The sequence below is a fragment of the Martes martes genome (genome assembly GCF_963455335.1).
Source record: "Martes martes genome assembly, chromosome: 17".
NCBI lineage: Eukaryota > Metazoa > Chordata > Mammalia > Carnivora > Mustelidae > Martes > Martes martes.
In genome coordinates this window covers 46,338,966-46,360,846 of record NC_137905.1, presented here as the reverse complement: position 1 = coordinate 46,360,846, position 21,881 = coordinate 46,338,966, and the positions used below count along the sequence as shown (strand labels likewise).

The 21,881-nt window shown below is 46.5% G+C and overlaps 1 long non-coding RNA gene across 4 annotated transcripts; it reads right to left on the bottom strand.

Annotated features, from left to right (window-relative positions):
• Positions 1-384: 384 nt before the first annotated feature.
• LOC308358243 lies at positions 385-20,187 on the bottom strand. 4 transcript variants are annotated; one of them, XR_013968309.1, is made up of 6 exons: positions 20,062-20,159; positions 14,279-14,425; positions 10,070-10,152; positions 8,953-9,110; positions 3,161-3,712; positions 385-851 (listed from the first exon to the last, which is right to left on the bottom strand). It is a non-coding gene; the product is annotated as an uncharacterized lncRNA (long non-coding RNA). The 4 variants fall into 4 exon arrangements; XR_013968311.1 differs by lacking the exon at positions 385-851 and adding an exon at positions 18,748-18,899 and having other exon boundaries at positions 2,016-3,712; positions 20,062-20,156; XR_013968310.1 differs by lacking the exon at positions 385-851 and having other exon boundaries at positions 2,016-3,712.
• Between the last annotated feature and the right edge of the window lie 1,694 nt (positions 20,188-21,881).

Genomic DNA, 21,881 nt, shown 5'->3' with positions numbered 1-21,881 from the left:
TGTTTGTTTTGTTTTGTTTTTCACTTAATGTGAAGGGGCAGTTGGCTGGCTCCGTCAGGAGAGCATGCCACTCCTGATCTTGGGGTTGGGAGTTCAAGCCCTATGTTGGGTGTGGAGCTTAAAGAAATAAATACATAAATTTTAAAAAATAAATCAAAGAATACTTCTTAAAAAATTTTCCCTTTTAGGGGCACCTGGGTGGCTCAGTCGGTAAAGAGTCTGCCTTCAGCTCAGGTCATGATCCCAGGGTCTTGGGATGGAGCCCTGCATCAGGCTCCCTGCTCAGCAGGAAGCCTGCTTCTCCCTCTCCCACTCCCCCTGCTGTGTTCTCTCTCTTGCTGTCACACACACGCTCTCTCTGTCAAATAAATAAATAAAAACCTTAAAAAAAATTACCCCTTTTAATGCAAACAGCTCATGGCATTTAGTACATTCCCAGAGTTGAGAAACCAACTACCTGTAACTAATTCCAAATCCTTCCCAGGTGAGAATCTTAGGTAAGCCTTCTTGGTTCAAATTTAAATGCTAGCACTGCTGACAATGGTAGCATTCAGTGAGCTTATGATATTACTGTGTGAAGTTTTTACGGGCATGATCTTGCTAAAGTCCTCACAGCAAGCCGGTGAGGTCGGGTTGACTGTCCCCAGTTGCAGACGAGTGAAGCAAGGCCCAAAGAGGGGGGAGTGAGTTGTTTTGGGCTCCACGGCTGATCAGGGTGGGCCCTGGGCATGGCCTCGTGTTGTTGACTCTAGATTTCACGCTCTTAACCACCATGCTGGACAGCCAAGTCCTCCCTTCTCTTTATGAGACATCAGAAAACTGTTCCTGATAATCCTGTGGTTCTTGTAGGCCTAAAACAGAAGATTCGGTTGTGATAAAGGAAATAAAAATAAAACAGGTCTCTCCATGGGAGGGATGTTTGACCTTCTGTTATGTTTGCATTCTTTGGAACATTAAACCAAAGACCCGGCCAAGCAGTGTCACCTCAGTGAAGCAGAGAGCAGAACAAGGGGTTTGGCCAGAGTGAAGGGTTTGGGTTTGGGTTTCACATGACAGCAAGGGCCAGGGTGAGTGGCGGGAGGGGAAGGCCAAGGAGCAGAAGAAAGTCAAGGTTCCTTCTGTCTGGTTGTTGGGACAGCACATGCCCACCGGTGTGCCCTCTTGCAGGAGCAGGGCAGGTCTTGGAGGAAAGAGAGGGAGAACGTTTGCCAGAAGACAAGGGCGAGGAGAGAGACTCCAAAAGAAAGGGTTTTATGAGAGGGTGGAGAGTCATACTCCAGAAGTGCTCTGGGGAATTTCTGGACTCTTAATGGTTGAAAATCTTGAAAATAACAGCTATCAACTCAGAATAAAATCTTTTAAAAAAAGGAGGGCGCCTGGGTGACTCATTAGGTTAAGCAGTCTGCCTTCAGATCAGGTCATGATCCCAGGGTCCTGGGGTCGAGCCCTGTGTCCGGCTCCTTGCTCATCCAGTGTCTGCTGCCCCCCTCCCCCCACCCCTGCTTGTGCACTTCCTCTCTCTCGCTATCTCTCTCTTAAATACATAAATACAATCTTTTCTTTTTTAAAGAAGTTTCATACCTTGCTGTTGGGAATGTACATTCAAACAATCCCTTTAGGAAACTGGTAGTTTACTAAAACGAAACACATTATTAATCAATGAGGCAGCAACGCTGGGGTGTATTCTAGGAGTGTTGAATGCACATGTCCCACAAAAATCTAAGTACTAGAATGTTCACAACAGCGTTGGTCAAAACAGCGGAACACTGGAAACAACCCAAATGCCCAGCGGCTATAGAGTGGGTTAGTAAATAAATAGCTATTGAGTAATTATCACCATTGTGAAAAAACCCAAGCACTAAAAGAAAACATTCCCATGCTGTGATTCCATATATGTGAATTTCAAAACTGGGCAACACAAATTTGTGAAGGTCGGGACAGTCATTGCTTCGAGGTAAAAATGACTAGATGGGACCCAGAAGAGTCTTCCAAAGTATCAGATACAAATGTAGAAATTCTTCAAGCCCATTCATTCAATATCCATGCCCATTACTACATGGAATTTATAATTATCAAAGAAAAAAAGGCAAAAAATTGAACAGGAAATAGCAGGATATATACAAGAATGATAGTTTGTTTAAAGTAGCTTCCTGGGCCACCTGGGTGGCTCAGTCATTCAGCAGCTGCTTTCAGCTCAGGTCATGATCTCTGGGTCCTGGGATCAAGCCCCGCATCCGGCTCCATGCTCAGTGGGGAGCCTGCATTTCCCTCTCCCTCTACTGCTCTCCCTGCTGGTGTTCTCTCTTTCTCTCTCTGTCAAATAAATAAAATATTTTTAAAAAGTAAATAATAATAATAATAATAATAATAATAATAAAGTAGCTTCCTTAGGGAGCACGTGGCTGGCTCCGTCAGTAGAGCGTGAAACTCTGATCTCAGGATGGTAAGTTGGGCACGGAACCTATTTCAAATAAATCAATAAACATTTGGGGCACCTGGGCGGTTCAGTGGGGTAAAGCCCCTGCCTTCGGCTAAGGTCATGATCCCAGGGTCCTGGGATGGAGCCCCGCGTCAGGCTCTCTGCTCGGCGGGAAGCCTGCTTCCCTCTCTCTCTCTCTCTCTCTGCCTGCCTCTCTGCCTACTTGTGATCTCTATCTGTCAAATAAATAAAATCTTTAAAAATTTTTTTTTAAAATTTAAAGTGGTTTCCTTTGGCTGAGGGGAGTTAAAGGTAGGAGGATAGGCTGGCGCAAGCCAATTTCACTCTCTATCAACTTACAGCTTTTGCATTTGGAAGCAAGTGAGTGTGTTACTTGTTCAAACAGAGTAAGTTAACAAACCTGGGCAGAGGGTATGTGTCTTTCCAAATGAAAGAAGAAGAAATGATTGGGCCAGCAGCCCAAGAGAACCTGGGTTGGTTGGGGGGCGGGGGACAGGAGGGGGGCCCTTAGTGGAGTTCACATAGTCACAAGCAATGGTCATAGGGTCCTGATCGTCTTGAGGTTCTGTTTGAAGGGCTTCACATTCAGTGACTCACTTAATCCTCTCAACAATCCTTTGAAGCAGATACAACTATTACATCCATCTTACGCATAATTAAACCACATCCCAGCTAACCCGAGTCATTTGCCCAAGAGAGAGTAGAGAGCAAGAGGCAGACCTGGGATATGAGCCGAGACAGCTTGATCTCAGAGCTATGCCCTTAACTACGTTGTTAGGCCATCTCTCTTGACAGGCAACATAAATATACAATCCCAAAAATGAGCTTCTAGGGTTATGGCTCTTCTGCTTCATGTCACATGTTCAGAGGTGGTTCCAAAGTCCTGATGAGTGAAGATGAAGGCTCTTCTGCTTCCACCTGGCACTCTGCCTGGACCAGTTCCTTTTCCATCAACATGGATGCAAGGTGACCTACTACAGGTCCTCCTGCCCTCAAAGTGAGAGTCCCACTGGGGTCCTTGGAGTCTTTTTATGGCATCAGACTTAAACCAGACACATCCCAATCTATAAGAGGGATTCTAAGAAAAATGAGCTTCGGGGCACGTGGATGGCTCAGTCGGTTAAGCGTCTGTCTTCGGCTCAGGTCATGATCCTGGGGTCCCGGGATGGAGCCCTGTGTCAGTCTTGCTCAGCGGGGAGCCTGCTTCTCCCCCTGCTTGTGTGCGCCTGCGCTCGCTTGCTTTCTCTGACAAATGAATAACTCAAATCTTTTCTAAAAAGATAGAAAGAAAGAAAAATGAGCTTCAAAAGGGGAAAGGTTAGAACATCCTTGCAGGTCCCTTGATCCCTGGGCAAATTTATCTCATCCCAACCCAGAGACCAGCTCTCCACCGAAGAAGAGATCTGCACTAGACACATTTTTATCCCTTATCAACATCCCTTCCTTTGAGAACTATGCCTCCCCCATTCCACTGGAAACTTGCTCAAGTTCCTGTGTGGTCTGGGTTGGAGAACATGGGGGTGGGATCATGGTGCAGGCGTGACCAGTCACAGTCCCCCACTCCCTGCCCCCACCAAGATTTCCTAAGAGATGGTCACATGATCACTCGGATTTCTTCCTGAAATGTTTGCTTGAGCTTCTGGGGAAAGAGTTGCCCCTTCTCTAAAAATTAGAACCATAAATACAACATATTTAGTCAGCTTAGACTAAGTGAGACAACACCGATAATTCAACAAGGGTACAGCACTCACACAAAGTCATGCTTGGTGCTAATTAGCTATGGATTTCCTTCATGTCCTCTTCGTTCGCTGGACCAACTGAAGAGGGAGCATCTACCCGGGACAGGCCAGTGTGTTGCGAGAGAAGAAAAGTAGCAAAGCAATGAGATGATCCTTAAAGTTTACGCTTACCAACTCATTTTCACTCACAATTTACTCCCCAAAGCAAGTTAAGTGGGCAAACCTGAAGTAGAAGAGCGAGAAATAGAATCTGCCCATTGGGTAAGGGCCAGTAGGGACGAAATATAATCTGACAAAGACAAGGTAGGCCTAAGACTGTATAAGACCATCCTACAAGCACTTGGGGAAGCCCTAAAAGAGAACAAAGTCATACAAAGACCAGTGGATCCAAAAGATTCAGTCATGGGCAGGGTCCAGAAAACTCATCTCTCGAAGCACCTGAATCCAGACTCAGGGTGAGTTAGCAAATCACCATTTTTGCTAAGGTTGGTCTGAAGGGAGTCTCTACCACTTGCAACCAAAGAGTCCTGACCCAGGGCTTCTGGGGAGGTTTTTGTTTATCCCTGACCTACGCCTCTCCCAGGGATGAGGGATAATTCACCTCCAACTGGAATCTATTCTAACATGAACAGGTATGACCACGGAGACACCTAGACGCAAACAACATCTCTTCCTCGTTCTCCCTAACGAGCCACGACTTGATACACAGAACCAGAGCTGTGGAGTAAGAACCTGTGAATCACCGGCTCTTTTTTTTTTTTTTTAAAGATTTTATTTATTTGACAGACAGAGATCACAAGCAAGCAGAGGCAGGCAGAGAGAGAGGAGGAAGCAGGCTCCCCACTGAGCAGAGAGCCCGATGCGGGGCTTGATCCCAGGACCCTGGGACCATGACCTGAGCTGAAGGCAGAGGCTTTAACCCACTGAGCCACCCAGGGGCCCCTCACCGGCCCTTTAAACCTTAGCTCACTCATGCCTAGAGACTCCATCAGAAGTTCCCCTAGAATGGCAGATCTCTCTCTGAAGAAGTTGGTATTTCTTCACAACGCCCATCAAAAATCCTTCCCACCACTTCTTATAATGAAGGAGGTGGCTATCTTCAGCTTGATTCTGTAAACCCCGGGGCTCATCCCAGAGAAGGACATGTGATTGGCTGATGAGTCGGCAGGCAGGAGAGGATGGATGGGAAGAGGGAGGAACAATTAATCCTATAATAGCAGAGCTAACAGAGAAAGCAGGTGTGACCAGATTTCAGCAGAGGTGCTGGACTGAATCATCTCAGAGACAGCTATGCCCCCCCCCCGCCCACCGCTCATCTTTGACCGAACTGTCGCCGTGCCCAGCTCCAGAAAGTTGAACGGTGACTCCCCATTTAGTGAAAATCTCAATTCACGACATTAGCTGGAAGATTCAGAGCTGCCTCAAAGTGGGGGAGGCAGAAGTGCTGGCTTCTAGCCCAGGACCGGTCACCACACCCTATACTGTCCTAACTCCCACAGTTGGCCACTGTTTCTTCCCCTTCTGTGAAATGGGCATGGGGATGACCTCTGCCTCCTCACTCAGACATCTCGCTTTTAGGTCAAAATGGAAACCAGATGGTCAAGGGCTTGGAAAACTGCCCATGGCTACGGGGATAAGAGCAATTAACACATACTGAGCGCCTTCCGTCAAGCGCTGCCTTTTCAGTGTGTTTAATCCTTATGATGCCCAAACGGAGATGTGGTGATTACCTTCGTTGTACAATAACATGAATAACATGAAGCAGGAGGCATCTGGGTGGCTCAGTCGGTTTAAGCATCTGCCTTCAGCTCAGGTCATGATCCCGGGGTCCTGGAATCAAGTCCCGCATCGGGATCTCTGCTCAGCGGGGAACCTGCTTCTCCCTCTCTTCCCCTAACCCCTGGCTCATGCACTCTCTCTCTCTCTGCCTTAAATAAATGAAATCTTTAAAAAAAAAGAAAATTTTGGGTGCCTGGGTGGCTCAGTGGGTTAGAGCCTCTGCCTTCGGCTCGGGTCGTGGTCTCAGTGTCCTGGGATCGAGTCCCGCATCGGGCTCTCTGCTCAGCGGGGAGCCTGCGTCCTCCTGCCTCTCTGCCTACTTGTGATCTTTCTCTGTCAGATAAATAAATAAAATCTTAAAAAAAAGAGAAAATCTTGAAAACATTAAGAAAATAATAACATGAAGCAAAAAGGGGCTAAGTAACTTGCTTGAGTCACACACAGTCTGGCTTCAGGCGGCTTGCCCTTGTGCACCGCACTGTCTCAGGGATTCAGGCTCAACACCGCTTATCTGTTGGGTCAAACATGTCTCAGCAGCCCAGGTTCCTTCCTCCAGAGCCCTTTGACCTGAGACTCAAATATCGTCTATACTTGTCCTAAAAAATAGCATTAAGATAATAATAATACCCAATTGTGTGACTGTTTTGTCTTACCCATATAATACTAAAGATAAGGGTCGATAAGGGTTAACATTTATTGAGCACGTCAGCAGACGTGATAACCATTTTTCTTGCATGGTGACCCATAGTTCATCTTTACAACAAGTTTGAAAGGAAGGGACAGTATCAGTGGTAATACTGGAAAGTGTCTAACAGCGGGCTTTCCGCAGGCGGGGTGGGGGGGATGTTCTGACTTCTAGCTGATTTCAAGCTATCAACTCAACATAAAGTCACCAGCCAGTGGAATTGTGAAGAGATGTACAGTGGCTCCCATGAGCTGGTACTGGCCCATTCCAGCACACCACGAGTTCACATTCGTTTTATAAAGAGAAAAGATAAGACTTCAGCAGGTGAAATGATTTGCTTAAACTTGCAGAACAAGTAAATGGTGAATTGGGTATTTGAATCAAAGCCATCTAGATGCAAAGCCAAGACTCTTTATCACTGTCCTGTACTGTCTCTCTAGGCTGGGTTCCTCCTTGGACCAGAAACAATTCATAAAGTTTATCCATCAGGAGGAATTAGCAGATTTATTCCCTGGAGAAACAGTTGCTCGCTTGCTAGTGACCCCTGGCAGAGACTGAAGACCTGATTATGGAACGTTAGCAGAAAATTATAACAACTGCAAAACCAATCAAGCTATTGAAGATTTAGATAATCCAGATACAAAGTTTGGGGTCCCATCACCCGTAAATGACCCAAACCAGCTAAGGTCCTGGTTGAGAGAAAAAGCACCATGAAATTTGGTTGTGGTAGAAAGAAATATACATATGAGGGCTGGGAGGAAAAGGTGGCAAGGTTTCCATGCGTGGGGGAAAGGTTGAATTTTACCAAATTTGGGTGGGACGTTTCCAAGATGGCAGGAGTGCCATACTGGGGAGACCTAGTTGGGATAGCAAAATGTATCATGGTGGGACAGGCAAACTGAGGACTTTAGAGCCCTTGATTCCTAATGACTATTATTCTCATTTTGCTGGTGAGGAAATGGAGTCTGAAGGCATTGAACGACATAGACACGATGACATAGCTAAAAAGTAGCCATACTCAGACTTGGATCTTTCTGATGCTTTCATGCCCTTTCTCATTCTACACACAGGCAAAAGAAAAAAGTCAAGTATGATGTAACTTAACCTCCAGAGCCCTGTGTGTTTCATAATACACCATAGTTATCCAGTTCCAAACATTTTCAGATTTGTGTGAACAGCTTAGGTTCCATTTTCAGATGCTTTCCGTGGGGGAGGGGTGGGAGGGTAATGAGGAAACCCCAGATGCACGGTGTCTTGTTTCATAACAGGCACACTAATAACAATGCCTATTCAGACTATAACTGCCCACGTGCACTGTCTCTTGGGAAGAAGCTGGAAAACCTGCGACTCACACAATCTTCAAGGTACAGCACAAAGATCCATGAGAACCACGGTCTCACTACCAGAGACTTGAAATATTATAATCACTGTACACAGAAGCACAGTCCCTTAAAAATAAAAACGTTCTAAGACAAATCTTCAATAATTTCTCTTGGGGCTCCTGGGTGGCTCAGTGGGTTAAGCCTCTGCTTTCGGCTCAGGTCATGATCTCAGGACCCCGGGATCGAGTCCTGCATCAGGCTTTCTGCTCAGCGGGGAACCTGCTTCCCAACCCCCTCTCTGTCTGCCTCTTAGCCTACTTGTGATCTCTCTCTCTGTCAAATAAATAAATAAAACCTTAAAAAAAAAGGGCCAACAGGAGGCATGGCCAAAGTGAGTTACATGACCAAGCATGTCAGTGGGGACAGGAATGTATAATCTCCTAAGGAAAGAACCAGTGGGAGGGAAGAACTTGTTTCAAAAATAGAGCAATCCACCACAAAGTAAGCCTCAGACTTCCAGTAGCTCTCCTCCCATCACCGGGATAATGCCTGTCAGACAGTACATTCAGAGAGAGGCAGGGTACCTGTGTGATGAGTTCAAGCCCCACACTGGGCTCCCTGCTGAGTGTGAAGCCTGCTTAATAAAAGTAACTTGATAGATGGACAGATGGACAGGGAGACCAAGGAGTGCAAAGAGATTAAGAAAAACAGAGTCCTTCAAGACACCACATAAAGCCTGAATCCAGCCTATCTGCCTCTTCATGGCTTGCCCCATAGCTCCCCAAAATAGATGCCCATTTTTGTTTAAACTAGTTTGAGTTAAATTTCCGCCACTTGTAACAGAAGCCCTAATCCCGGATCTTTGGGGGGAAAGATTTTTGTCAAGCTGCTATATCCTTCCAGCAGTCTTGAGTGCCGACTCAACTCCCCCTTGAAAATCTCAGTTGATGAGGGATACCTGGATGGTTCAGTCAGTTAAGTGTTTACCTTCAGCTCAGGTCCTGATCCCAGGGTCCTTGGATCGAGTCCTGCATCTGTCTCCTTGCTCAGTGGGGAGTCTGCTTCTCTCTCTGCCTGCTGGCCCCCTGCTGTGCATTCTCTCTCTCTCTCTCTCTCTCTCTCTCTCTCTGATAAATAAATAAAATCTTCAAAAAAAAAAAAAAAAGAGAAAAATCTCAACTCTTCCAAGGGAACCAGCTGTCTCCATTAAGAGACAGAAGTGAATGGCATCATATTCTCCTAACATTTTCTTATGGTAGTTTGGAGATATACAGAAAGGTTGAAAGAATCATAGAGTGAACCACTACCTAGATGCTACGGTCGGCATTACTCCACTTGCTTTATTACACCACCTATCCATCTGTACATTCTCCGATCCCTCCTCCAATTCATCTGGGTTTTGATACATTTCAAAATGGGTGGCAGAATCAAAAGACATGAAATCTTGCCATTTGCGACGACGTGGATGGAACTAGAGGGTATCATGCTTAGCGAAATAAGTCAATCGGAGAAAGACAACTATCATATGTTCTCTTTGATATGAGGAAGTGGAGATGCAATGCGGGGGGGTTGGGGGGAGGTAGGAAAAGAAAAAATGAAAAGATGGGATTGGGAGGGAGACAAACCATAAAAGACTCAATCTCAAAAAACAGACTGAGGGTTGCTGGGGGGAGGGGGGACGGGAGAGGGTGGTGGGGATGTGGACATTGGGGAGGGTATGTGCTATGATGAGTGCTGTGAAATGTGTAAACCTGGCGATTCACAGACCTGTACCCCTGGGGATAAAAATACATTATATGTTTATTAAAATTAAAAAAAAATAGGTGGCAGACATCAGTGCACTTCCATTCACGAACTGTCATCATTATGTAATTCTTCAAGATGAGACTTCCTTTGATACTTAGAAACAAATTTTAGTACTAGAATAAGCATCTGAGAATCTGACTCCCCAAATCTTAGCATCAGGGACACCCAAAATTCTAGATTCCAAGATTCTTCTTCATTCATCTTTACAGAGGACATCTATAGCTTCTCCTTGGTAGCAAGTCTCTTCTAAGAAAATGAGGTTTCTTTCCACCAGTCATCAGAAATCCTTCCTACTCACCGCTTGTGAGGAAGGGGATGGTTGGAACCAGCTTGGTGTGCTAATGCAGAGCTCTTGCAGGAGAAGGGTTTGAGGCTGGCTGACTGTCACACATAGGGAGAGACAACAGAGAAGAAGGAATGAAGTTTAATCCCCCAAATCCCAAAGCTAACAGAGAACATGGGTGTGACTACAAATAGTACCAGAGCAATGACCTCCATCCACCAACTTTCCAGACCTTTCTTGTCTGAACCCAGCTCATTCCTGCTGCACACTTTGGAAGGGCCACTCCCCACATAGCAGCTAAACCCAGCTTAGCTCTCCACTGAAATCCCAGGCATCTCTGGGGTTTAGGGGAGGAAAGAGTCAGGGAAGGCAGAAGTTGTAGGGATCTTTCCCAGGCTTTGCCGTAAGTCCCTGTGTAATCTTGGTATGATGATGGCCATCGTTCCCTCCTTTGAAAGTCTTCCATAAAAACCAAAGTGTAACCAGATGGCCAAGAACTTGGAAACCATCAATGGCTCCAGTAATCCTTAAGCATGTGCTCAGTGTTCCCTACATGTCAAGCACTGTTCTGTTTTTAAATTTTCAGGTGATTGAATCCTTACAACAACCCCAAGTTAGCTGCTGCTGTTATCTTCATTGTACAGATGAGTAAACAGAGGCACAGAGAAATTCAATAACTCCCCCAAGGCAGCCTGGCTCTAGACTCCACACTCTCATTCACCACACTGTCCTGGGATAATACTGAGCCAAAGGAATCAGGTATAAGGTACATTCTGAACAAACCCCTTTATAGAAAGAATAAAAGGGGTGCCTGGGAGGCTAGGCTGGTTAAGCATCCGACACTTGATTTGAGATCAGGTTGTGATCTCAGATCCTGAGGTTGAACCCCAGGTCAGGCTCCCTGCTCAGCAGGGAGTAAACTTGAGAGTCTCTCCCTCTGCCCCTCCCCCTGCTTACATTACAAATAAATAAATAAATAAATAAATAAATAAATAAATAAAAATTTTAAAATAAATAAAAGCTAGTATCTTTTAAAAAATAAAAAAATAACGGGAGCCTGTGTGGCTCAGTGGTTAAAGCCTCTTCCTTCAGCTCAGGTCATGATCCCAGGGTCCTAGGATCCAGCCCTGCATCAGGCTCCCTACTCAGTGGGGAGCCTCCTTCCCCCTCTCTCTCTGCCTGCCTCTCTGACTACTTGTGATCTCTGTCTGTCAAATAAATAAATAAATAAATAAATAAATTTTGAACCTAGGGGCACCTGGGTGGCTCAGTGGGTTAAAGCCTCTGCCTTCGGCTCAGGTCGTGATCTCAGGGTCCTGGGATCGAGCCCCACATCGGGCTCTCTGCTCAGCAGGGAGCCTGCCTCCCCCCGCCCTGCCTGCCTCTCTGCCTACTTGTGATCTCTGTCTGTCAAATAAACAAATAAAATCTTTTTTAAAAAATATTTTATTTATTTACTTGAGAGAGAAAGGGCACAAGTGGGGGGAGGGACAGAGGGAGAGAGAAAAGCAGAAACCGCAGCCCCGGCCCCCAACTCCCCGAGCAGGGAGCCCGATGTAGGGGCTCGATCCCAGGACACTGAGCCGAAGTCAGATGCTCAACTGACTGAACCACCCAGATGCCCATAAAGATTTTCTTACCTTATATCAACCTCAGGAAACAGGTCAAGTTTTGCACATCATTTCCGGAAGCGTAAGCAAGAAATGACCCAGGTCAAGTTAATCTTCCAAAATCAGCTACATGATGCTTAGTTTTTAATAACTGCATTGGTTTTGGGGTGCCTGGGTGGCTCAGTCATTGAGTGTCTGCCTTCAGCTCAGGTCGTGGTCCCGGGGTCCTGGGATCGGGCCCCGCATCGGGCTCCCTGCTCAGCGGGAAGCCTGCTTCTCCCTCTCCCACTCCCCCTGCTTGTGTTCCGTCTCTCACTGTGTCTCTCACTGTCAAATAAATAAATAAAATCTTAAAAAAAAATAACTGCATTGGTTTTGTCTGGTCAGGGTGTTTTCAAGGCTGGTCTCCGTTTTTTGTTTGTTTGTTTGTTTGTTTGTTTAAAGATTTTATTTAATTTGACAGACAGAGATCACAGGTAGGCAGAGAGGCAGACAGAGAGAGAGGGGTAAGCAGGCTCCCTGCTGAGCAGAAAGCCTGATGTGGGGCTCGATCCCAGGACCCTGGGATCATGACCTGAGCCGAAGGCAGAGGCTTTAACCCACTGAGCCACCCAGGCGTCCCCGTTTGTTTTTTATTTTAACAAAATTATTAGGAACAACAGGAACATTGTGATAAAGGGAACAAGACACCAAGAAAATATACAAAGCCTGACACGTGACAATACAGCTCTAAATTACAAGATTTTAACTTACCCCAGCAGTAAGTTTGGTAAGTCAAACGGATACAAAATTAATAAAGATGTAGAATATTTGAAAAAGATGATTAGGTTGATCGAATTAACAACTGAGGATCCCTAAACTCTTCATTTGTGAATCCTCATTCCTTTCAATCCCACGTGAGGTTTTATAAATATTAGCCACAAACCAAGCCAAGACATAAATGTTGATAAATGTTGAGGAAATAATATCACAGACAATATAGTCATTCGCAATGCAGAAAGAAGGAGAATGAGAGAGAGAAAGAAATCATCAACAATAAAAAGAAGATCGGGGGTGCCTGGGTGGCTCAGTGGGTTAAAGCCTCTGCCTTCGGCTCAGGTCATGATCCCAGGGTCCTGGGATCAAGCCCCGCATCGGGCTCTCTGCTCAGAAGGGAGCCTGCTCCCCGCCCCTCTGACTACTTGTCTGTCAAATAAATAAATAAAATATATATATTTTTTAAAAACCAGCAGCTCTAATACTGACAGTCACCCACTAGGTTCTGGCACCCTTGTACCTACTATCAAAGGCTGCTGATCAGTGCCCATGCCAAGCAGTTGCAAAACCTTTTCCTACTGAAACATTTAGTCCTGTTTTCTACCCCTGCTCTATCTGCCCTTCAGTCTCCTTTCTCTCCAGTTCATGACTTTGCAGACAGAGTTCACAAGTAGGCAGAAAGGCAGACAGAGAGAGAGGAGGAAGCCGGCTCCCCGCTGAGTAGAGAGCCCGATGTGGGGCTCGATCCCAGGACCCTGAGATCAGGACCTGAGCCAAAGGCAGAGGCTAAACTCACGCCCCCAGAGCAATGTGTTCTAAAAGGGAAAGGGAAAGAAATAATAAACATAATAACAGCAATGAATGAAGCATTAAAACAACAACAAGAACAGTAGAGAGAATCTGTGAAATCAAACACTACTCCTTTAAGAAGAAAAAAATGGTTTAACTTCTTGGAATAAGTGTGGTAAGCAGAATTCTAAAAATGATCCCGCAAGGACCAACACCTTCATATAATCTCCTTCCCTTGAGTGTGGGTGGGACGTGTGAATAGGATAGAATGTCACTCCCATGACTATGTTACATTATATGACAAAAGGGATTTTCCAGATGTAATTAGAGTACCAAATCCATTGATCTTGAGGTTAATCATAAAGTAAGATCATCCCAGGAGGGCCTGACCCAGCCAGGGGCTGAGACCTCCAAAGGGGCTGGGGCCTTCCAACCAAGAATTAGGGATCAGACTAAACAAACTCTTAAAAAACAATTTAAAAAAAAAAGATTCAGAGACCATCCTCAGCGCAGGAAACTGAATGGCCAACGCACACGCTCAACTCAGCATCCAGCCAGTTGGAGAAAAGTAAATGAAAGCAAGATAGAATTTCACACTCATTGGATTAGCAAAACGTTATAACTCACGGGATCGAGGATTGAATGACAACACAGGGATCTTTCTTTATATACTGTCGGTGAGAGTATAAGCTAGTTTGATTTCGCAGTGCCAAGTCCAAGCCAACAACCCCAGCTCTAGCCATCAACCCTAGAGAAATACAGCGGTGCGCAGGAGGTAACCCAGCCAAAATGCTAACTCCGTGAGACTAGGGCGTGTTCGTCTGCTTTATTCTTTGCTCTATCTCCAGTGCCTAAGCTTAGCTGGTGTTCAATTAATATTTGTTGATTCAGTTAATGAATGAACTAAAGACCTGGTGATACTGAGAAAGCTCGCTCTGGCTCCATAGAGAAGGCGAGGACAGATTAGAGGCAGGATGTACAGTAATATAGGTGGAAAGTGACACTGTAATCTATCACGGAGACCAGTTCAGGCGGAGTGACTATCCCAGTGGTACCACTCAGTTCTTACCTGGTAAGCTCATCTCCTTCCTCCTCTGATCACAGACAGTCTGAGGGTCTCTGCCTCAGCCCTTACCCAGGAGGTCCTCCTCTTTAGTAAACCGAGTGAACCACTGTGTGCAGTGGGTCTCATCACTCAGCAACCGTGTTCCAGGACCTAGGAAACAAAGTCCGAGCTCCTCAGCCTGGCACTCAATGCCCTTTAATACGGACACCCCCAGGTCACCAGCAAGAGATTTGGGCTGGGAGGGGACTGGGAGCTGAGAGCAGGTGCCCCCTCTCAGCTGGCTGGCAGCCACTAACAGCCCAGCAGACAATAGGACAGTCCTCCCGACGCGCTCTGTCTCTCTGTCACTCTCTCTTCTGAGATCTTCCGCCCCTGAGAGTATGTCTTCGCCTGCCCCCCACACCCCGTGCCATGTGAGAACTCCCCTCCCGGCGCCTTCCAGCTGTGCCTCTCTGACTCTTGCCCCGTGTTCCCAGCCAGCTCTTTCCCGCTCTTTCCCGGAGTACTGGGGCTCACAGCTTCTCGGTGTTTTCTCCTTATAAAGCCAGCCCCGCCTCGAAGTCCTTGAAGTGCTTTCCCCCGTGTTAGCTATCCCACTGACATGCAATATCTGTGGTTGTTTGATTCTGCCTGTAACCTTCTTGCACATGCTTCTCTTTGGCTTATTCTCCCCTAATTGCTCTTTCTAGGGGAACTGGTTAATGCTGTGTTCTCGTCTGCATTGATGCATTTTTGGGAGGACAGAGGGTTCACCCCCTTCTGCTCCACTCAAATCCGCAGTTCCTTAAATCTGTCTTTACTTCCTCAGCTCCCCCATCTCTGTTTCGAACCCCAGGTCAACTCTCCAGGTCTAGGACTGATGTGACTGTTCTTTTCTGCAGGGAGCTCCTTGTGCCCAGGAACAGAGGAGGGGGACAGGGTACCGGCGAGCATTCCACCATGCAGACGGATAGGAAATAGTCAAGTGAAAGATTTGGGGGAAGTAGGAGCAATTTCCTCTTTTTCTGCAGGAATCCAGATACTCATGTTAATAGAGAGGGCTTGGGATTCTCAGGTTCTAGAATGCAAAGATGCAAACCCCTCCTTAACCTCTCCTGGGATGGCAGTGGGCTCTCAGAGCTGGATTGACACTTGGTAGAACAGGAGGTTTCATTTTGCTCCATCACTGCCCCTGCCCTCCCCTGCCACAAACACAGGGGAGGGTCAGGACCGGGGCACAACCCAGCTGTAAGCTGACACGGCTGCGAACCACCCCAACCTCTTGTTTGGGATTCTCCCCCCACTTCCTTTCATCAGTGCCCCACCTGGGAAGAAGATATCTGTGCACTTTTACCTGGGCTTTGGGAGGTCCAGGAAGGACATTAAGAACAGTTAGTTCTCAGATACCAGGTTTTTATACCGTCAGGGGCTCTGCCAAGTATGTGACAAGCTTGAGTTCACAGAGCTCTCTCAACACCCTGATGGTGCAGAGAGACCCATACCCTCACTTGTTAGAGGACGTCACTGTGGCTCACGGATCCAGGACACACGGAAGGGACAAGGCTGAGCCGGGATTCATGCCCAGGTCTGTCTGATTCCAGAGTCCATGCCTCTATAACGTCTGTCGGTTCACTAAACATTCCTTGAGCACCTACTATGAGCCAAGCCCCATGGATACAGCAGCAAGCTGACAGCTCAGGTCCTGTCCTCTTGTTACTTCCCAAGAGGGCAGAGGCTGTATACAGATAAACACACATATATCCTGACATCAGGGAGCAGTGGACGCCTCAAGAAGATACAGCAATTCATGGCCGCAGAGGGATGGAGGTGCCTGTTTCCCATAAAGTGATCCGAAAGGCTTCTGTGAGGAGGAGAATTTGATGATCCATCTGAACGAAGGAGTGAGCCATGCAGATGAGTTTGAAGAAGGGAGATGGTAGTCCGTGGAGCTAAACCCAGCATGCAGATTATTGTTTTTAATGGAAATATAGTTGGCACACAATGTGACATTAGTTCAGGGGTACCACAGAGTGGTGAACACAGCATGTTTTTATGCTATCGTGACTCTACTGCCCCTTGCTGTACCTTTCATCCCCATGACTTATACCTGGAAGGCTGTACCTCCAACTCCCCTTCACCCGTTAACCCATCCCCCTCCCTGCTCTGGGAACAATCCCTTCCCTGCGTTTATGGGTCTGTTTTGCTTTTGTTTTGTTTTGTGTTTTATTTATTTAAGTAATCTCTACACCCAACATGGGGCTCGAACTCGTGACCCTGAGAGGAAGAGTCACATGTTCTTCCAACCGAGCCAGTCAGGCCCCCCTTGTTATGGTTCTGATTTGCATTTCCCTGATGATGAGTGATGTTGAGCATCTTTTCATGGGTCTGTTGGCCACCTGGATGTCTTCTTTGGAGATATGTCTGTTCTGGTCCTCTGTCCATTTTTTTATCAGATTGTTGGCTTTTTTTGGTGTTCAGTTGTATAAGCACTTTATATACTTTGGATATTAACCCCTTATCAGATATATAATTTGCAAAAATCTTTTCCTATACAGTAGGTTGCCTTTTTGCTTTGTTGATTTTCTTTGTTGTTTTGTTGGTTTTCTTCACTGTGCAAAAGCTTTTTATTTTGGTATAATCTCAGTAGTTTATTTTGGCTTTTGTTGCCTTTGTCTTAGGAGATATACCTAGAAAAATATTGCTAAAGCAGATATCAAAGAGATTACTACCTATGTTTCCTTCTAGGAGTTTTATGAGGAATCTTAAGTTGGGGTCCTAATCCATTTTGAGTTTATTTTTGTGTATGGTTTTAGAAAGTGGCCCAGTTTCATTCTTTTGCATGTAGCTGTCCAGTATTCCCAACACCATTTATGGAAGAGACTGTCTTCTCACCATTGTATATTCTTAGAATGTAAGTTTTTAAAAAATCTTGTTTCACCTGATATTAGACAAGTCTTATCTCATAACCACATCCTCCCACCTTCTGATTCCTGTGAAAATCCAGAGCTGTGTCCTTTGCTGTCCCCAACCTCACTCCCCCCAAAATGGCATCCAGTATGGCTTCTGTACAGAGCAGCCCACCGGGTTTCCAACACTGAATGGTGCAGTCCAGGTGAAAGGTTCTGAAAAAAAGTCTCATCGACCGTCCAGAGGAGCTTGGGGCCTGTAAGGAGTTCCTTTCCACCACAGGATGATGAATTTCAGCCTGTGCCAGGACATCTCTCCCCAAACTCTCTTTATTCCTTAACCTCCAAGCTAAAGGTACTTAGAAAGCATGTGACAGGAAACTCATTTCATTCGTTTAATCAGTCAGCAGCTCTAGGGATGCCTGGGTGGCTCAGTCTGTTAAGTGTCTGCCTTCAACTCCGGTCATGATCCCAGCATCCTGGGATCAAGTCCCACATTGGGCTCCCTGCTCAGCAGGGAATCTGCTTCTCCCTCTCCCTCTGCCGTTCCCCCTGCTTGTGCTCTCTCTCTCTCTGTGTAAAATAAATAAATAAACAAATAAATAAACAAATAAAACCTGTTTTAAAAAACCAGCAGCTCTGGGGCACCTGGGTGGCTCAGTGGGTTTAAGCCTCTGGCTTCAGCTCAGGTAATGATCCCGGGGTCCTGGGATCGAGTCCTGCATCGGGCTCTCTGCTCAGCAGGGAGCCTGCTTCCTCCTTTCTCTCTCTCTCTCTCTTTGCCTGCCTCTCTGCCTACTTGTTTGTCAAATAAATAAATAAAATCTTTTTTAAACAAATCAGCAGCTCTAACACTTGACAATCACCCACTAGGTTCTGGCACACTTGTACCTACTATCAAAGGCTGCTGATCAGTGCCCGTGCCAAGCAGTTGCAAAAACTTTTCCTACTAAAACTTTTAGTCCTGTTTTTTACCCCTCCTCTGTCTGCCCTTCAGTCTCCTTTCCCTCCAGTTCATGACTTTGTAGATTTGGGGCTGCCCAACATCTCCCCCAGCTCTTCCTGAAAGAACGGGTGGCACGTTCAGCAAATTAATTGACTGGCGCATTTTTAAAGTTTCAGGGTTCATGAAAAGTTGAGGAATTCACATGAATGCCATCCAATATGTCATCCATACTGAATGCTGTGTGTTACGGAGTGGGGATGGAGGGCCCCCAAAGGACACAGTTCTGGATTTTCAAAGGAAGTTGGGAGGATTTGGTTATAAGATAAACACTTGGTTGACTCAAAGTTCTCTTCTAAAACCATGCAAAACAAAAATTTCAACAGGGGCTTGAACCCATGACCTTGAGATCAAGACCTGGGCTGAGATCAAGAGTTGGACGATTAACGGAAGGAGCCACCCATGCACCCCAGAACAAAAATTTTTTTTAATCTGCATTCTAAAACTTTCCTGTCTGGCTCAGTCGGGGGAGGGGAGTTGTAGCCTGTGACTCTTGATCTCTGGGTCATGAGTACAAGAGCCCCACATGGGGTATAGCGATTACTTAAATAAATAGATTTTTTAAAAATCCATTCTAGGGTTACCTGGGTGGCTCAGTGGGTTAAGCCTCTGCCTTTGGCTCAGGTCATGATCTCAGGGTCCTGGGATCGAGCCCCGCATTGGGAATCTCTGTTCAGCAGGGAGCCTGCTTCCCCCTCTCTCTCTGCCTGCCTCTCTGCCTACTTGTGATCTCTGTCTGTAAATAAATAAATAAAATCTTTTTAAAAAATATCCATGCTAAGAATACACAGTGGGGAATTTATAGATAATCATAATTTAGAGGAGCCTCAGAAAATACAAGTACTAAACACAACTGAGATTCTAGATGGCATCTTGTAGTAGAAAAAGGACATTCATAGAAGAACGGATAAACCTAAATAAAGTTTCTAGTCCGTAGTGTTGTACCAATGCTGATTTCTTAGTTTGGCTCATCGTCCCATGATTTTGCAAGATGTTTTCATGCGAGAAACCTAGGTGAAGGGTAAGCAACTTCTCTGAACTATCAGAACGTATTTCAAAATCTGTGATTTTTTAAAAGACTCTTCAGCTAACCTGCCGTTTTTAATCTTCCTTGGTATCTTTCCACCGCAGGAGAGCTTTTAGTCAGATAATAAAAGGGGCTTCTGAAACTCTTTAACATCATCTCCCTCATTAATTACCCTTAAACCACAGCTCTTTGGTGTCGTAATTATGGACCACTCCTTTGTAACCTTGCCCTGAGCCCCCTTCATGGTAGAATGACTTATAGGCAAAAAGCGGGGCCACTCCTGGAACCTCTTAGAACCATCTAGCTTGCATCTAGGTCAACCCCTAATTTCCGTTTAGGCATCAGAGAGAGGGGTAGAGACCAGACATATGACTAAACATCCTACCATGCACAGGGTAGCCCCCCACACACACACAAAGAATTATCCAGCCCAAACGTCAATAGTACCAAGGTTGAGAAACCCTACAACACAGCCCTCTCTACCCCATATTTTCTCTCTAGCAGGAGAGCAAGTCAGACTACAAGAAGAACTCAAAACCCCTTAAAACTGCTTCTCATGGGGTGCCTGGGTGGCTCAGTAGGTTAAGCCTCTGCCTTCGGCTCAGGTCCATGATCTCAGGGTCCTGGGATCGAGCCCCGCATTGGGCTCCCTGCTCAGCGGGGGGCCTGCTTCCCCCCCATCTGTCTCTGCCTGCCTCTCTGCCTACTTGTGATCTCTGTCTGTCAAATAAATAAATAAAATCTTAAAAAAAAACAACAACAACAACAACAGAAAAACCAAAACGCTTGTCATGAATGCCAGGTTCCCCAGTGAGGCAGTCCCATCAGGACCCTCTCAACCCAGTTCTAGGGTCAGGAAAAAGTAACTTACAGGCTTCAGATGGGTTCAGTCCAGCCCCTCCCCCAGAAGTAGGAGTAGACGCCAAGGGAAACTGGAGCTATCTAATCCCATAATCAAGCCTTCACCCCTCTTCCAGGTCCCGCCCTAACCAGTCTCTCTGGGACTTAAACAAGAGCTTGGGCCCCACCTCCACCCTACCACGTGCCTGGGACCTGGAGTGTCAAGTTCCCCTGGACCTTCAAGCACTTCCTCCCTCACCTCCATGGGAAAGATGGACACGGTGTATACCCACGGACCCGTGGGGGCACCCACGCTTCCACCTGGCCTCCCAGACCCTTGACCTCAGGGGCTCTCTCCCCTACCCTAACTCCTAGGACTGAAGTCCTAGCCTATATCCAGACTTTTGCAACCCATCCTTTTGACCTGGCCAGTGTCTGGGGCAGGAACCCGGAGCGGGCACAGCTGGGGGGGCTGAGCAGAGCAGGGGGAAGCCTGTGTAGGCAGAAGGCAGCAGGGGAGTCATTCAGATCTGAGGTCCAGGGGTGCTGGCTGGTTTGATCAGGAAAGCATGAGACTCTTGACTTCGGGGTTATGAGTTCGAGTCCCACATGGAGCATAGAGATTACTTAAAAATAAAATCTTTGGGAGCATCTGGGCGGCTCAGTCACGAAAGCGTCAGACTCTTGATCATGATCTCAGGGTCGTGAGATCGAGCCCCACATCAGGCTCCACACTGAGTGTGGAGCCGGCTTGGGATTCTTTTTCTCCCTTTCCCTCTGCCCCTCCCTGCCCCACTCACATCCTCTCTGCTCTCTCTCCTTAAAATAAAATAAAATCTTAAAAAAAAAAAAAACCTAATCTGAGGTCCGTTCTCCACTTCCCCCAAATCTTCCCTCAACCTCAGCCCCCTTCAGTCCTGCCCACTGTAGTGTGACTCATGGAGGCGTGCGACATAGAAAGAGAGAGAGTCCCAGAGAGCCAGGAAGAGACGGTGTCTGAGAAAGACTTACAGGGAGAGGGAACCAGAAAGAAAGAGAAAAACCACAGCGAGAATTAGAGACAGAACAGAAGTTAGAGACCCGGAAAGGCTGAGGGTGAGAGAACAAGAGAGACAGAGACATAAAGAGAGACCAAAAGATCCAGAGGCAGAAGCAAAGTGAGACACACAGAATTTCAGAGACAAACCACAAGAGACAGAGAATGGGAGAACTCCACCCAGAACAGAAAGGACCTTGCCTGGGGTCACATGACCCGTCAGGGGCAGAAATGAACTTGAACGGAGAAATAGAGCGAGTGCCCCAAACACCAATAAGACCCTCCCCCAATCCCTGACTCATTTTGCTGAGCCCCGAAACCCCAGATCAGACCTAAAACCAGACCCAAATGGCAGAAAAATAAAAAAAAAGGAAAAAATTTGGGTTGCCTGGGGGCGCCTGGGTGGCTCAGTGGGTTAAAGCCTCTGCCTTCGGCTCAGGTCATGATCCCAGGGTCCTGGGATCGAGCCCCACATCGGGCTCTCTGCTCCATGGAGAGCCTGCTTTCTCCTCTCTCTCTCTGCCTGCCTCTCTGCCTGCTTGTGATCTCTATCAAATAAATAAATAAAATCTTTAAAAAAAAAAAAAATTTGGGTTGCCTGGATGGCTCAGTCAGGTAAGCCTCTAACTCTTGATTTTGGCTCAGGTCATGATCTCAGGGTCATGAGATGGAGGCCAGCATCAAGGTAGGGGTGGAACCTGCTCAGATACTCCCTCTCTCTCTCCCTTTCTCCCCGCTCCTGCACCACCACCACCCCGAATAAATAAATACAATCTTTAAAGAAAAGAATGTAAAAAATTTTGTCCTACTCCAGG